General features: G+C 40.3%; 1 pseudogene; it reads right to left on the bottom strand.

Moving 5' to 3' along the window:
* Window positions 1–2,733: 2,733 nt before the first annotated feature.
* Window positions 2,734–17,927, bottom strand: part of LOC140733785 (uncharacterized) — a 78,907-nt pseudogene continuing 63,713 nt past the window's right edge.

The raw sequence follows: 17,927 nt of genomic DNA, 5'->3' as shown, positions 1-17,927 counted from the left end.
ATATCTGAAATGCAACCATTCCTCTACCGGGATTTATCATCTCAACTGCGGCTGTTATCTTCAGGTCATTACAGCCGGACCGGTTAGTGACAGGCAGGGAGTGCTGGCGTATCGCTGTTGTTTTGCCTCTCCCTGAAACGCGGGGAGCTTTGGTTTGTATTTTAACTCTGACAATTGGGACGGTGGACAGGCGGGCAGTAGGGATTCATGTGAGATTTTTCATCCATTTTACAAAATTCGCAGTCACCAACGTAGAGGATTGAAGCCCGGAATTCATACGTGCGAAACTTGCGTTCGCTCTGCCACTCAGCTGCATCCCTGTTATCTAAGTCATGTGAAATGTTCTGCCTGTCTTTCCGATCACAAAGGATGCACGTCTGAGCCCAGAAAGGCTCACTATGCCGGTTTAACTGAAATCTGTGGAACAGGGGCGGTGGCTGTGTCGTGAAACCGAACTGGCAGAAATATACAAAATCACCGACATTCATTTAGGCTTTCACTTCTCAATGGGATCTGGCATAAGGGCGCGATTACATGAGTTCATTCACCACCCTTTTGCGTTAAGGTTTTGAACTTCAATAAAATGCTTCAATTTGTTTTATTTACGAAAAACTACCGTGTTTCCTTGTATTCTGAGGCCGTGCCCTTTAGCTCTCGGCTTACTTATTATAGGAAACATCCTCTCTGTCCACTCCCTCTTAGTCTTTCATTGTTTGAAAGATTCTTATGAGATCTAACTTCGTTGCTTTCAACTCCAGCCAGTACAGGCTCAGAACCGTCATACGCTCCTCACACACGAAGCTATCATATGCAACTACAACATTAGTTGATGATTTTATCAATCTCAGGCTTTAGTGCTCCAAGAAAACTAGTTCCAAGCTATACTGTCTCTCATAACATAGGCCCTCCTGTCCCGCCATTATAGAACACAGACATGGAACAGTGCAGCTCAGGAGCAGTTCATTTGGCCCACAATGTTGCACCAATACATCTAAAAAGCAAATCAAAAGCATATATCCGCCCAACCTCCTCACATTAATGTGCCTATCTAAGCGTCTCTTAAAAGACCCCAGTTTATGTTTCTCTGACGCCATAGCAAGCAGCGTATTCCTGACATCCACGACCATCTGAGTGAAAGAAAAAGTATACTTGATGCCCCTTTAAACTTAACCCATCTGAACTCCAATGGATTCCCTCTGGTATTCGACATATCCACCCTGGGATACAGAAACTCCATGTCTACTCTATTTATGACTCGTGTAATAACATAAACCTTTATCCTTTCTGCCCTCAGCTTCCACCGCTTCAGACAAAGCAGCTCAAGTGTGACCTACCTTTCAATGGAACACATGTCCTCTAAACCAGGCGGCATCCTTGTAAACCTCTTCTGCACTCTCTAAAGTCTCAACATCCTTCTTATAGTAGGGCGACCAGAACTGTCTGCAATACTCCAGATGTGGCCTTATCAAATTTTCATAAAGTTACGACACGACGTCCACATGAAACTTCTCTGTCAAGTCTTCCGCTTGCTGTCAGTCTCGTGGATTTCGCAGTGTTCCCAGCTTGATCCGCAAATATCATCAGCTTCTCCATCTTGGTGGACCACTATGACTCCACATTGCCGACCACGATTAAGGCTCGGCAACAATTGTTCTCACCCCGCACCCCTGGAAGCAAGCGGAGGATACGTTCTCTTCAAGCACAACATCCAGAAACATCCGTGTGCTGCACCTACCAGCTGTGGTCTTGAGCAACAACAACCAGGAGGCAAGGGGAAATTGGGCCATTTTTACTACTAGCATAAGGCTATAAGACAGAGGAGCAGAATTAGGTCATTCAAAGTTCAAAGTTCACTATGTATTATCAAAGTGCATACATGCCACCATGTACGTACATCCCGGAGATTCATTCTCACGTGGGCATACCCGATAAATCCAATACCCATCAGAGAATGAATGAATGACTGCAAGAAGGACAAACAACTAGTGTTTAAAAACAACAATATGTGCAAATACAACACGCACGCGCACACACACACACACACACGCACACACACACACACACACACACACGCACACACACACACACACACACACACACACACACACACACACACACGCACACACACACACACAAACACACAATGAAGATGAAGAGTCCTTCAATGTGAGTATATTGGTTATGGAAGCCATTAAATGATGGGGTGAATGAAATTGAGAGACGATATCCCCTCTGGATTACGAGCCTGATGAATGTGGGATAATAACGGTTTCTGAACCTGGTTGTGTGAGTCCTGAGGTTTCCTGTATTGTCCTATTTATAGCATTACCAAGGAAATGGGCATGCAGCCCATCAAGTATGCTTTACCACTTCTTCCATCGCAAACCCACTATGCTGCCTTTCCCCCGTAACTTTTGCCACCCTCATTTATCAGGAATCTATGAACTTCCGCCGTAAATGTGCCCAATGACTTGGCCTGTACAGCTCCCTGTTGCACTGAATATCACAGATGATTCACTATTCGCTGGCTGCCGAATTTTCTCCTTTCTCATGTTCTGAAGGGTCATCCGTCTATTCTGAGACAGTGCCCTCTGGTATTCGACTCCCCCACCATAGGAAATATCCTCTCCACATACTCCATATAGACCTTTGAATAATCAATAAGTTTAAATAAGATCGCCTCTCATTCTTCGAAATTCCGGCGAATGCAGGTCCAGAGTCATGAAACACTGCTCATATGTTAATCCCATCGTTCTCCGGATCATTCTCTTCTGGACCCTCTACAATAGCAGTCAGTTTCGCAATCAAGGTTTCAAAGGCAGAACTTCGAAGCAGTTTCTCGCAGTTGGGCTGCGACTAATCACCGAGATGGATCGTGAAAACATGCGAATAAAAATAACGTAAATGCATTCTGAGTGCCCATTCTTTTCAGTGCGCCAGTGTTAGAAGTGGCTTTGGCTTAACAAAGCTGAGTGAGGTAAACTATCTGGCACATTTCTCATTTTGTTCTTAATTACCCATTCCACGTCTGTTCGGGCAGAGTCGTCTCGTGAAAATGGCTCGTCGGGCAGTGTTCTATACTCTATGTGGAACGTGGGAAATCTGGAAGAACTTCAAAATCTATGGAAAAAAAACACACACACATTTGCCAAAGGTACACCGAGCTGCAGTTCCTGAGATAATGTATTAAGGAAGTGGGGCTGCAGCTGGTTAATCTTCAACTTGCATCGGAGAATGAGATGATGATAGATTGGAACGATAGGGAGTGAGTTACCATTGGTTTGCAAAAGACTGGAAGCTGGATAACTGTCTGGAGAAAGAAGGGTGATGCATAACCAGTGCAGAATACACTTGTGGCTGTGCCCCTCAATAAGTATAGAACTTCAGATATGACTCTTGAATGGGTCGATATTCCAGGAGAGTCGTAATGACCGCGTATTTGGCACTGAGTCTGGTGCAGTGGTTCAGAAAAAAGAGAGGTGAAGAAGACTGCAGTGGTGACAGGATATGTCAGAGTCAAAGGAGCATATTATGAGGGTGCAATAGGTTCACCCTTATGGTATGTTGCTTCCCAGATGCCAGCATCAGGGATGTATCGGAACTGGCCCATGGCATTTCCAAAGGTGAGAAAGAGCGGCCAAAAGTATTGGTACATATTGGTACCAACCACATACGTAGAGAGGGCAAGGAGGTCCTGAAGAGAGATTTTAGGTAGCTGGGTAGAAAGCTGAAAACGGGATCTCCACAGATTGCTGTCTGTACCACCTGCCAGTGAGAATAAGAAAAGGATGATCTGGTAGGTGAATATGTGCCCTGACGTGCGGGTACAGCGGACAGGTGACAGATTTATGGATTATTGGGATCTCCTCTGCGGAATGTACGACCTGTAGCAAAGGGAACGTTTGAAACTGAAATCGATAGGAAACAATATCTTTCCAGGGATTAGAAAATAAGCTACAGTCTATCATTCCACCAAGGTGCATAATCATACATTTCCTTACACTGTATTCCATCTAGCACTTCCCTGTCCATACTCTTAATCTGTTTAAGTCTTTCTACAGGCAGCTCGTTTCGGCACTGACTGCCCCTCACCTATCATTGTATCACCTGGCCAAAAATCCATCGAATCCTTCATCCAAATCAAGACATAAAACGTGAACTGAAACGGTCCAAACGCGATCTCTGCGGCAGACACTAGTGACAGGCAGCCAAGCAGTAAACGCCCAATGTATTTTCTCTCATTGCCTTCTGCCAATCAGCCAATATTTTATCCGTGTTCGTACTTTTCCTGTAAAGCCATGGGCTCTTATTTGTCAAGCAGCCGCAAGGGGTGTCTCCTTGTGAAAACTGAAATGAACATCATCCATTGATTCGCCTCTGTCTATCCTGCTTGCTATTACAAACAGATCCAGGAGTCCTTGTTCATCAGTCACTGATGGTGAATGAGCAAGTGCAGCAGGCAGTGAAGAAGGCTAATGAAATGTTGGACTTTATTACAAAGGGAATTGAGTACAAGAGCAAGGAAATCCTCTTGCATTTGTACAGGGCCCTGGTGAGACCACACCTGGAATATTGTGTACAGTTTTGTTCTCCAGGGTTAAGGAAGGACATCCTGGCTGTAGAGAAAGTGCAACGTAGATTCACGAGGTTAATTCCTGGGATGTCAGGACTGTCTTACGCAGAGAGGTTAGAGAGACTGGGCTTGTACACGCTGGAATTAAGGAGATTGAGCGTGGATCTGATTGCAACATATAAGATTATTAAGGGATTGGACAAGATAGAGGCAGGAAATATATTCCAGATGCTGGGAGAGTCCAGTACCAGAGGGCATGGTTTGAGAATAAGGGGTAGGTCATTTAGGAGAGAGTTAAGGAAAAACTTCTTCTCCCAGAGAGTTGTGGGGGTCTGGAATGCACTGCCTCGGAAGGCAGTGGAGGCCAATTCTCGGGATGCTTTCAAGAGGGAGCTAGATAGGTAACTTATGGATAGGGGAATCAAGGGATATGGGGACAAGGCAGAAACCGGGTATTGATGTTAGATGATCAGACATGATCTCAAAATGGCGGTGCAGGCTCGAAAGGCCGAACGGTCTACTTCTGCAACTATTGCCTATTGTTTATTATCTCAGGAATTCCAAAGTATTTCTCAGACAAGATTTCTCCTTTGAAATACCGTGAAATACCATGCCTATGTTATCATGTGCCTCCAAGTACTTCGAAAACTCATCATTAATTGGATGCTTCAACGCAACATCTTTCCAAATACTGGGGACAGGTTAACAGACCTATAATTTTATTCATCTAGATACCTTCCTTCTTAAAGAGTGGAGTACCATTTGCAGTTTTCCAGCCCTCCGGAGCCATTCCAGAATCTAGCGTTTCTTGAAAGACCATTACTAATACCTCCAAAATCTCTTTAGTTATCTATTTTAGAACCTTGGAGTGCATTCCATCTGTGGTGTGGAAAACAATCTCAGGAGCAGCAGACGGAATAGATCAGGCCGACTCAGAGAATTGATTCAGACTAAAGGGATTTATTACATGATATCCGGAGATCCCAGACTCCTAAAGTGGAGCTCCGCAGCCCTGCTAAGCAAAGTATTACACCCCAGGTGTATGTGACAAGAAGCACCCAAATCTAAAAATGAGGGATCTTCAACTACAACTCGTTAGAACAGCGAAGTTGCACTATATGACTTGAGCGGTTATGCACTTTTTAAGTGTTGGTTCTCAGGACAGTGTATCAGGTTTTCCAAAGCGCAGACATGTGCTTACTTTTTTTAACCTTTGATCACCCTTATCCAACTTATTTTTACCTACACCAAAAGATTCTTGCTATTTTCTTGGGCCTATCGTTAAGAGTTTATTGTGAATTTTTGAAGATATGCAAACAGAAATTGCTCTTAGATCTAAAGGACGAGAACCGGGGCGCAACCCGAACTGCAATGGAAAGAAGCAAGCTCATCCTGCAACGCACTGAATTAACTTATGAACTGTTTATGGAGGTTTTGGATAAAAAATTCGATGAACTACAACAAGTTTTTAAACAAGATATAAAGGCCTTTCAAGATTATATGGTTAAGACGGATTCAGTAATTAACCAGCAGCAAGCTCTTATTGCGTCTCTGCAAGAAGAAGCTCGGAAACGAGATTTGACAATTGAAAAATTGCAACAGGATTTAATTTCGACCATTAAACTGGTGGAAACACGTAAAGCCAAGAGTGTCGACTTTGAGAATCGGTCCAGAAGACAGAACCTACGTATACTTGGTCTCCCAGACGGCATAGAAAAAGGCGATCCTTCGAAATATTTTGCTCAACTTTTAAAAGATGCGTTCCCGTCGGTTTTCCCAGAGAATCCCCCGTTACTTGATCGAGCACATAGAACTTGGCGTCGTTCATCGAGTTCTCCAGCTAAACCTTCGGTTGTAATTGTTCGGTTTCACTATGTACACGACAAAGAACAACTTATTCGTGTGGCTCGGCGGGCTGGAATGATTAAATTTCAAGAGTAACACTTCCGTTTGGTTGAAGATTTTAGTCCTAGAGTTATGAAGAAAAGGCTTCTTTTTAAACCTCTGATGTCTGAAAGTTATGAGAAAAATCTAAAACCTGTGCTCTTATACTCTGCGAAGCTTAGAATCTCTCCGTCGAATGCTCCACGCCAGGTTTTCCTTTCTACATCTGAAGCGAGAAAGTATCTGGAGGAGAACTTCCCTACAGACATAGACACTACTCTCTAATAAATGAGTGATTCTGATCGTGTAAGATGGTTTTCGATTCCTCAAACCAGAGTTAGTCTCTGGTTGTTGGTGTAGGTTTATCCTATACTTTATATTTAAGTTAAACTGTGCTTTCGTATTATTAATCGCTCTGTTTTATACACTTTAACCATTATACTATATTTTTGACTATTACTTTTGGTCCCTCGAAGGTATATTTTTAACCTTTCGAAGGGAAATTCATTTTTATTAAGATGCTGTTTTTTTGGAAAAATATTCTTGGTTTTGTTTAAGATGGCGTTATTTTTTTCTTTTCTCGTCTTCTTCCTATAATGCATCGCTTATCATAGTTTAAATATTTCTTGATTTGTTTGGGTTATAACCCGATTTATAAGCTTTTAGTGATTATATTCTTTTTTTTACAACTAAGTATATTAAGAAGCGTGGTTTTTAGTTTAGTGATTATAATTTTAAAGTTGGGGTGTTTTTATATATATATATATATATATATATATATATCCTTTATATACGGAATGGTCTTCCGCTGACATGGGGGTAGAATTAGTCTCATTTTTTCCTTTTTCTAGCCATATTTTGGCTTTTTTTCTTGTGGGGGTGGGGGGTGGTCTGTTTTCTAATTTTATTTTTCTTTTACCAGTTTGTTTTAGTTTTTTCATTTGTGCTGTTTCTGAACTAGAAATATGTCTACGATGTCGTCACTTCCGGGTCCGCTCTTTATTTTTGTTCCTCTTCCGGGTGCATGAGTTTATAATTTGGTTAACCCTTTCTATGCCAAAGGGTTGACTTTAGAAGCATGGCTCAGACCATTAATTTTATCTCTTGGAATACTAATGGTTTAAACCATCCGATTAAACGAAAGAAGATTTTCAAAGTATTCCAAAGACTTAATGCTCATATCATTTTTGTACAAGAAACTCATGTGAGGAAGGAGGACAAATACCGCTTTTTTAGGTCTTGGCGGGGTCAACAGTATAATTCGAGTTCGAATGCCAAAGTTAAGGGAGTTTCAATTTTTATTGTCTCCTCTATTGCATTTGTTCAACACGATATCCTTTCGGATCCGAATGGTAGATTTTTGTTAATTACGGGTTTACTTTATAATAAAAAGGTTGCTATGGTTAATGTTTATGCTCCAAATGTGGATTGTCCTGATTTTTTTAAGTCCTTATTTACTTCTTTACCTAATCTAAATGAAAATAAGTTAATAATGGGTGGTGACTTTAATTGCTGTTTAAATCCTTTGATGGACAAATCTATATCTATTCAGGCTTTACCCAATAAGTCGGCCACTTGTATTCCCTCCTTTTTGACTGATAATGGAATTTTTGATATTTGGAGATTTCGGCATCCTAACTACAAAGAGTTTTCTTTTTTCTCACATGTTTATCATTCCTATTCGAGAATTGATTATTTTTTTATTGACTCTTGTTTTATTCCTTCGGTAATTGGTTGTAATTATGATATTATCGCTATCTCTGACCATGCTCCATTAAAACTTTCTATTAAATTTATGGATACAGCTTCTAATGGTAGACAATGGCGATTTGACTCTACCTTATTGCAAGATCTGGATCTTTATTAAATTTATGAAGGAGCAGATAGATTTCTTCTTTTCAACTAATTCCACGGATGATATTTCTTGCGGAACACTTTGGGACACTTTTAAAGCGTATATACGTGGACAGATTATCTCTTACTCTGTTGGGCTGAGAAAACGCATTAAGAAGGAAACTCTTTTATTGGTTGAAAAAATTTAAGAGATTGACAAGAAATATTCGATCACTCCTAGTAAGGAGCTTTACAAACAAAGGGTTGAACTTCAAATGGAACGTAGTTTATTACTTACATCTCCGATTGAAAATCAATTAATGAAAACCAGATCTGATTTTTATATACATAGTGATAAATCGGGTAAACTGTTAGCTAGTCAGTTGAAGAATGTTTTGGTTAAACGTCAAATCACTAAGATTTGTCAGCAGAATGGGGATTTGACAGTCTACCATGATGAGATAAATAAGTCATTTCAAGACTTTTATACCTCCCTGTATCAATCTGGATTCCCTCAGGATCATAATACCATGTGTGATTTCCTTGGGAAATTGAATTTTCCAAAATTATCATCCGATGATCTTTCAATATTAGATACTTCGATTACGGATGCAGAAATTAAAGGGGTTATTCCCTCAATGAATTCTGGGAAAGCACCAGGTCCAGATGGGTATACAGTAGAATTTTAAAAATGTTTTTCCGCTACTCTTTCTCCTTGGTTATGCAGGGTTTTTGAAGAAGCAACTAGATTGGGAAATTTGCCACAATCTTTTTATAGAGCTTCCATTTCTATAATACTGAAGAAAGATAAAGACCCTACTGACTGTGCATCCTATAGACCAATATCTTTATTGAATGTGGACTCCAAGATCTTTTCCAAGTTACTGGCTTCTAGGCTGGAGAAGGTATTACCCCAAATTATTTCGGAAGATCAAACCGGTTTTATTAAAAATCGCTATTCTTTTTTCAATGTTAGGAGATTACTGAATATTGTTTATACTCCTTCACATAGCACTTCAGAATGTGTTATTTCATTAGATGCGGAGAAAGCATTTGATAGAGTTGAATGGCCTTACTTATTTTATGTGTTGGAGAAGTTTAATTTTAGTCCGACATTCATTTCTTGGATTAAACTGATTTATCACACTCCAGAAGCCTCGGTGTTTACTAATAATCAAAGATCTCCCTTTTTTCGTTTATTTCGGGGCACTAGACAAGGTTGTCTTCTTAGCCCATTACTATTTAACACTGCTTTAGAACCTTTGGCAATTGCTATCAGAGAATCACAGGATATTTCGGGTATTAATCGTGGAACAGATATTCATAAGGTATCTTTGTAGGCAGATGATTTATTATTATTCATTTGTAACCCTGAGAAATCTATTCCAGCAGTTCTATCATTGTTGGCTCAATTTAGTGAGTTTTCTGGGTATTAGTTAAATCTTAATAAGAGTGAATTGTTTCCTTTGAATAGACTGGTCCCAAGTTATGGAAATTTACCTTTTAAATTAGTTAATGACTCTTTTATTTACTTAGGGATTAAAATCACAAAAAAACCATAAAGAATTATTTAGGTTTAATTTTTTACCCTTAATTGATCAGATTAAAGGCTTGTTTACTAAGTGGTCACCATTATCTTTATCTCTGATAGGTAGGATTAATGCTATTAAGATGGTTATTTTACCTAAGTTTTTATATATTTTTCAAGCTGTACCAATTTTTATTCCGAAATCTTTTTTTACTAATGTTGATTCAAAAATTTCCTCATATATATGGCAGAATAAAAATCACAGGTTAGGTAAAATATACTTACAGAAGACAAAGAAGAAAGGTGGGTTGGCAGTACCTAATTTCAGATTTTATTATTGGGCAGTTAACATTAGATATTTGTTATGTTGGTTGAAAGACTGGGATGGTTCTTTTGGCCCGCATTGGGTGAGTTTGGAAATTAAATCGGTACCAGGTTATGTTCTGGGTTCTATTTTAGGGACTGCTCTCCCTTTTGCTCTTCCTAAATTGCCGAAACGAATTGACAACCCGATAGTTAAATATACCTTACGTATATGGTTTCAATTTCGGAAATTTTTCGGGTTGACTCAATTCGTTTTAAATATTCCTATTGTATCTATTTTTATTTCCACCCTTCAATTATAGATCAAGCTTTTTTGGCTAGGAAAACTAAGGGTTTACTAAGATTTTCTGATTTATTTTCGGACAATTGTTTTATGTCTTTTGAGCAATTATCTAATAAATATAATTTGCCTACATTTCATTTTTTTTTAGATATTTACAGGTTAGGCATTTTTTAAGTACGGTACTTCCTACGTTTCCAAATTTTGTCTCTTCAGATATTTTGGAGAGTTTGTTCGAATTAAACCCTTTTCAAAAAGGGCTTATATCAAAACTTTACAATTATGAAGATACGTTCAGAGCCCCTTTATAAGACAAAAAATGATTGGGAAAGAGAGCTTAATCTTATTATTCCTATTGAGAATTGGGATAGAATTCTTCAATTAGTTAATACATCATCTATATGTGCCAAACATTCATTAATACAATTTAAGGTCGTACATAGGGCCCATATGTCCAAGGATAAATTAGCTCATTTTTATTCTAATATAAACCCTATTTGTGATAGATGTCAATTTGAAATCGCGTCTTTAACTCATATGCTTTGGTCATGTCCGCTTTTGAAAAAATATTGGAAAGATATTTTTGATATTATCTCTGCGGTATTGAACATCGATTTACAACCCCATCCTATTACCGCAATTTTTGGTTTACCGATGATGGACTCACTTCATTTATCTTCTTCCGCCTGTCTAATGATTGCATTTCTCACTTTGATGGCTAGAAGATCTATGTTGTTGAATTGGAAGGAAATTAATCCTCCCACTGTATTTCATTAGCTTTCTCAAACTATGTTATGTTTAAATTTAGAAAAAAATTAGAAGTGGTGTATTCGATACTTCTATTAAATTTGAAGAGATATGGAGATCATGTATTCAATATTTTCATATGATGTAATATGACGCTGTTCCAAGCTTATTGGATTTTCCAGCTTTAATCTTATTTATGTTGAGAGGATCGGAGTTGACGAGACTGATGATTATGTATTCTTGTGAGATATTATAAACAGCCCTTTTTTTTTCCTTTTTAGTTTTTCTTTTTTCTTTTTTTGCTTCTTTTTTCTTCTTCATTAGCTTATTAGATTAGTAGTTTAGTCAATTTTGCAATCATTTTTTTTCTTTTTTCTGTTTTTTTATATCATATATTATGAAATACCTAGATTTACCTTGTTCATACTTATACTGTATGGTCCATGTTTTGGGAAAACTCATTTATACTGTAATCATTGCTTATGTATTCTTTCATGTGTAATGGGAATTTGTATGTTTGTAATCCCTTTATTAATATATCAATTACATTTTGTTCATAATATTGTTAATAATAATAAAGAGATTGAAAAAGCAAAGGAAAATAACACATGGCTAATCAAGCAATCCCCGGGACAGGCTGGAGTACTAACCGCATTACCGACCAGAAACCAATGCGAAAGTGCGAGGTGTTAATCGGATGTCCAGGCACAGGAGGGTTCACAGGATCAATACGATGTTTGCTGGTTCATTGATATGACGTTTATTACACATACCCTTTTCACTCCCTGAACGAATCTCCAGAGACTCCTGAGGAAGTCGAGGAGCGGTCGTGTTTTTTTCGCAATTATATTTAGATGATGCTTCCAGGAATGGTCCTCTGAGAGAGTGGTACACAGATACGTGGTCAGTAGCACCTAAATGGTTTGACAAAGCCCCAGCTGAGCACCTCACATTGGTGACTGATAGGCGTGATGCAAGCCTTTCTACTTCGCGATTCCGGATCAGTCTGGCACGGACATGTTGCGGTGAGGGGTATAAAAACCAGGTAATTTTACAATTATCAGAATGACCTTACCGTCCAATGCAGTCGTTCAGAGATAAAAAAAAAAAGATGAACGAAATGCAACAGAAGCACAGTCAACAAATGATGGTTTTTGGATTTTGTCAGGATTTATTTTTATATATTACGTAGGTTTTTAATACCACGCGCAGATTTTGTCACCAGAGTGTTTACTGTAAGAATCAGTTTCAGAACTATTTAAATGCTTACACAACTCGTAATCAAGCACAGCGGACTGTAATCTCAGGGTATCCGAGTCAAATGCACTTTCGTGAATGCAATAGTTTCATCTTCGTCCTTAATTTGATCAATATCTTCCCCGGAATAATCTTTTACAGTGAGATCCCTGAATAAAGCTCCCTGACAACACAAATCAAATACTTTTCCAAATAATTGTTTTGAAGTAGCAGGAAGGAATAATTGTATTTGAATTTTATTTGCAAATCAATCCCGTTGCTGCAAATAGGTACGTCACGCCATTCTTCAGCTCCTCTCTGAATTTTCTCTGCGTCAGTCCACAGATGCAGGTGTTGGTGCAGGTACTGACAGAAGACAATATAAAACCACATTGCTGCAGGATATAGGTCGGTGTACTTAAATGTCTGTCTGTGTAGGAATAATTTTCGACTTGCCAGTTCATTGACTGTACAACATAAGGCATCCAAAATAATATAAAATTAGCTGAAAGAGCGAAAAGCAGGATTATTGACTTTCTCCGGTTTGTCACCTCTGGATCATTATGATTTTCGCCGCTTTTCCGAAGTACCTGGCGAACTCTATTTGTCGCTATAATACGTTTGGCGGTTGAAACATTAAAGAGCAGAATTAAACAGATTGGTAGTAACGGTGCTGTGATGCTGTCAAATACCTCGTAGGCTTTCCACACGGGTGACGTGAAGTATTCAGCTACGGGGATACAACGCCATCGATCCACTGCGAAGTAAAATGGAGCGGCCTCGGCATAACACGCTGCAGTCACTGTTGCTATCACCACGGTCGCTGTTCTCTCGGTGCAATATCGGTTCCTCAGCTTCTCACAGCAGATGGCGACGCAGCGATCGAAAGTGACGGCAACCGTCAATCAAACGGAACAGTGCAATGTCGCGACACTCAGGACGAGAAGCACAGAACAACCCGGAGTTGTAAGCAAGAAATCAGCAAATAAATAGATAAAGTTTATCCTCTCTAATATAATAACAATGGTGATCACCATCAGATCGGCTGCCGCCATGGCCAAAAGGTAGAGAGTGATGCATTTGGACAGACCGCAATTCCCGCGGGACAGGATCACGATCGCCGTTAAGTTAACTGAAATAAGTTATATATAACAATTTAAAAACCGATTATTATCAGTTACCGCAGAATGATCAGTGTGACTTTATTTATGTTGAGTGAGTAATAGTCGATCGGGCCTTTGTCTGGAGTTAGGATAACGGCTCCAATTGCGCTGAACGGGATGGCATGCGGATGGCCCGATTAAGCTGATACAACATCGCAATGCACAAGTTAAGTCTCGCTCGTTTCACATACAAAAGTTAACATAGAACATACAATAGTACAGCACAGTATAGGCCCTTCGGTCCACAATGTTGTGCCGACCCTTCCACCCTGCCTCCCATATATCCCCCCACCTTAAATTCGTCCATATACCTATCTAGTAGTCTCCTAAATTTCATTAGTGTATCTGCCTCCACCACTGACTCAGACAATGCATTTCACGCACCAACTACTCTCTAAGTAAAATTCCTACCTCTAATATCCCCCTTGAACATCCCTCTCCTTACTTTATAGCCATGTCCTCTTGTATCGAGCAGTGGTGCCCTGGGGAAGAGGCGCTGGTTGTCCACTCTATCTATTCCTCTTGACAATCACAAGGGAAGCCAGAGGCTGACAGCAGAGTGTCCTCCGCTAGCTCTGTTAAGAACAAAGGGCCGGGTACCAGTCCCGGAAAGCGAGGTTATGAAGTGCTGTCCTAAATAGAATGTCATCTTACGGAGAATGGCGCAGGTAGTGGAGAGCTTGGTTTTAAAATAAGACGATATACCCTAATTGTACTTCTTTAAAATAATATATTTTATTGTCTTATTTTTAAAGTGATTTTATTTTGTAATTACATTGACAAAAATGTCATGAAGGCATTACGTTGGAAATCGACAGATATTGGGATACTGGCTGGGGAAGCCTTTTACACTCACACTGAACGGCTCTCAGGGCTGCGTGGTCACGGACTGACAGACGAAACACCCTGCGCGCTTCTTCAAGAAGAACAGAGAAACCTGAGAGGCACCCTCAATGATGCCCCACGAAGAGAGAGACGCGAAACCTGCTGACAGGTCACAGTTCGGCACAACTTTGTGGGCCGAAGGGCCTGTATTGTGCTGGAGGTGTTCTATGTTTCTCTGCACACGTGAGACCTGAAAAGAGCTTCGCCGGGACTGTAGTAATCCGTGTAACTGCTTTGGAAAATGAACACGTTCGCAGAAAATCAGTTTTGATTTCAAAGCAATGCCTGGACATGAAGTGCCATACATTCAATAATTAGCTAGTTTGATAGTTAGAAGGAATGTAAGAGAGAATGGAGCTAATAAACGTGAGGTTTGTTACAATAGGGACAAACATACTCCTTGCTTCAGCAGAAGTTCGTTCTAGAAAGAACAGAGTAATGTGGTAATGTCCGGAGCTTTTGTTTTGAGGACAAGTCTAGTCTTGTTTGCAGAAACCGGCAAATAATTGACAGACAGACTACTCTTAAAATCATAGTTCATTTGCATGGCCGCGTTTTCTCCGCTACCGAGGAGGGATCCACGAGGAAGAGTCATGTTTGGTGATTGAACAACAAATGACAGACACCAAGGCAACTCATCTGCTATATTCAGCTTTGACCTACCTCAGAACTTTCGCCTCATTTCAGTGATTTAATTACAATACTAAAACGGCGTGAAACAATATTATCATTTATTCCTTTAAATAAGACCCCACAGCTGATGTTTTACTTTGCACCGAAACCTAAACCAAGTTAATCGTATAGAGACGATTCATTTTAATTTCCTCAGCAGGTGATCACAGCTGACAAATGCTCCACTTAGCGTGGAGAGACATAGAGGAACTGTTCTGATACTCTGGGGTTTAAACAATGGCTGCGAAGTATCGGGTCCTCGGAGTAAACGTGTATAGTTCTGTAGGCGGAATTGTTCCGGGACTGCCCGAGGTCAGAATGTGAGTGATGTATGTCACGGCACAGAGCAGGCTCAGCGGTGAGCGGGCCTTCTGAGTCATTGTTGTCACTGTCAGGATTTTACGTGAGAAAGTATATTTGCACCCTGTGAAATGAAATCCCTGTGAAGGGTCTTGACGTGAAACGTCGAATATGTATTGCTTACCATAGATGCTGACTGAACTATATATAAAAATGCATCACACACCTCAATCATAACCCCATGCAAAATTAAACCGTTAAATTAACACGAAATACACTTATGAAAGAAATTACTAACGAAAGTTTCTTTCCAGGGAAAACCTGCGATGCCCCGAGCGGAAAACAAAGGCATAACAATACCTGGGACGCCGAGTGCTGCAAGCACCGTGCAGTAAATTCTGACGATGTTGTAAATTGCGGAATATCCCATTTTCTAACTGAAGTGACGATCAGTAGCACAAATTGTCCCAACTGCCTGTATGCACAGATTTGAGGAGTCCTTATACACCACTGGGAACCACGGTTAAGTCAATTAGTGCTCTCATTGGTCACATTAGGGACAACCCACAGAACAAACACGCAGTTTTTAATATCGTTACTCGTGTCCTGTTCTGTCATATTTGCTCTTCAAGTAAAATAAGAAGGATATCCGTTTGATGTTGACTGGAAGGATTTTCAGTGGAGATGTTTCGAGCACTTTTATTTTTACAATGCTTGAATTGTTAAACACACTTTTTATCCTGGTCCTCTTGTTGTTTTTTAAAAACAAATTCTTTCGCCTTCGGCTCCCGATCAGTTTTGATATTGCTAGAAATGAATGGATCAATAAGATAAAGCGAGTTCAATGAAGATGAAACGTGCGCTGCGCTTTCCTGCCTTTTCGGTGGATTCATTCTTCAGACGGGCGCATCAGCTCATTATATTCTCAAATAGAAATTATCATTGCGGTCAAGGATATCACATCATTGAAACAAGACCAACTAATTTGAGTACATGCAGAAAGGCACATGAATATGTCGGAAATGGAAGGACATGGATCACGCACACAAAAACATGAGATTTCTATTATTTGACGTTGTGTTCAGCAGAGACATCATGAGTTATACTGCTATTTAAAGTTATGTGGCATGGTGGTCGGATCCAATGATACAGATCAGCAGATATCATTCCACGGGCGGTAGAGGCAAGGTCGAGTAATGTTGAAAGGAAGACCCATTCTGCACAGGGCAATGATGGGACAGAGGTGGTGAAATAATTATTTATGTCGTGATAGAGCACAGAGCGGATTTACAACATCAACCACTCCGCTGTGTAGATAAGACATGGTCAAACTATTCCACAGAGTGAAACCGCAGCCCATCAAAACCCCACACTCTGTCCACCGGAGACAGGGAGTTTTCAACACGAGGAGAACACAGATCTGCATAAACAAGTTTTTGGATGAAAAGATTCGGCCCAGTAAAACGCCAACACCATACACCAAGGAGGTGGACATGTAGAAGCCAAACAGACACATGAAAACCACGTAGACACGCAAGCCATGTAGACACAGACTTCTGCAACATCAGCAAGGTGGGGAGTTGCAGATACATCCCTGATATAAGCCCGAAGCTACCGTCCACCCACTGCCACCACCCCCAAACCCCTACCAGCGAGACACACACAGCACACTCTGTAAGAATAGCCAAGAGCTATCTATAAAGAAAATAAATCGTAAAAATCAAGTCCTTCACGAATGGGACACACATATACTGTGTATTACTTAACGCGATATCCAGTCAATACTCTGACCTGCACCCAGTCGACACTTTAGTGCAAAGTTACAACTGAACACTTCGAGGACACAGGAATAAGTGAAACACTAACACTAGACTGTAATTCACTGTTAGGAGCAATCACCTTCCTCCCACTGGTATATTTCTGGATGTACAGGCGTGAGCTCATGAAGCGGAACCTCTGACATGACCTCAAATTCACTAAAAGGCATACTTCAAGCCTCCACATGAGATGTAGGGGTATTAAACCCGTCAAATATATTGCGTTTGTGTTTCAGGATGGATTGAAGGCGATCGTACTTCCGATAAAAGAGAGCTGGAATAAATTTTCCAGTTGGAGAGATGTCATTTGTCGAGTGCCACAGGGATCATTCATGGCCTCCTCAGTGGCACAGAGAACAGGTTGCATTGTTCATACAATGTTGCATTGAGGTGGAAGACATGAATATGGAACGTAACACACGCAAAACGTTGGAACTATTCCGCAGGTTCAGACAGTATCTATGGAGAGGCATAAATAGTAAATGTTTCGGCCGAAACCTGCATCAGGATGATCCAGCCCTGGTGCAGGTTCCACCCCCTGTATTTAGGGAAAAGGAAGGTACAATATCGGTGATCCTTCAGAGGAACCCAGCCATGTTCTATGGTCAGGAGGCTTGCGTGCTTCAGTGTCTCGGAAAACTATGTTGGCTGTAGTTAGGGACTTGTGCTTTGCCTCAGTATCGTC

Source organism: Hemitrygon akajei, chromosome 9 (assembly GCF_048418815.1).
Source record: "Hemitrygon akajei chromosome 9, sHemAka1.3, whole genome shotgun sequence".
NCBI lineage: Eukaryota > Metazoa > Chordata > Chondrichthyes > Myliobatiformes > Dasyatidae > Hemitrygon > Hemitrygon akajei.
Note: the sequence above shows the minus strand (reverse complement) of the source record. Positions and strands in the feature narration are given on the sequence as shown.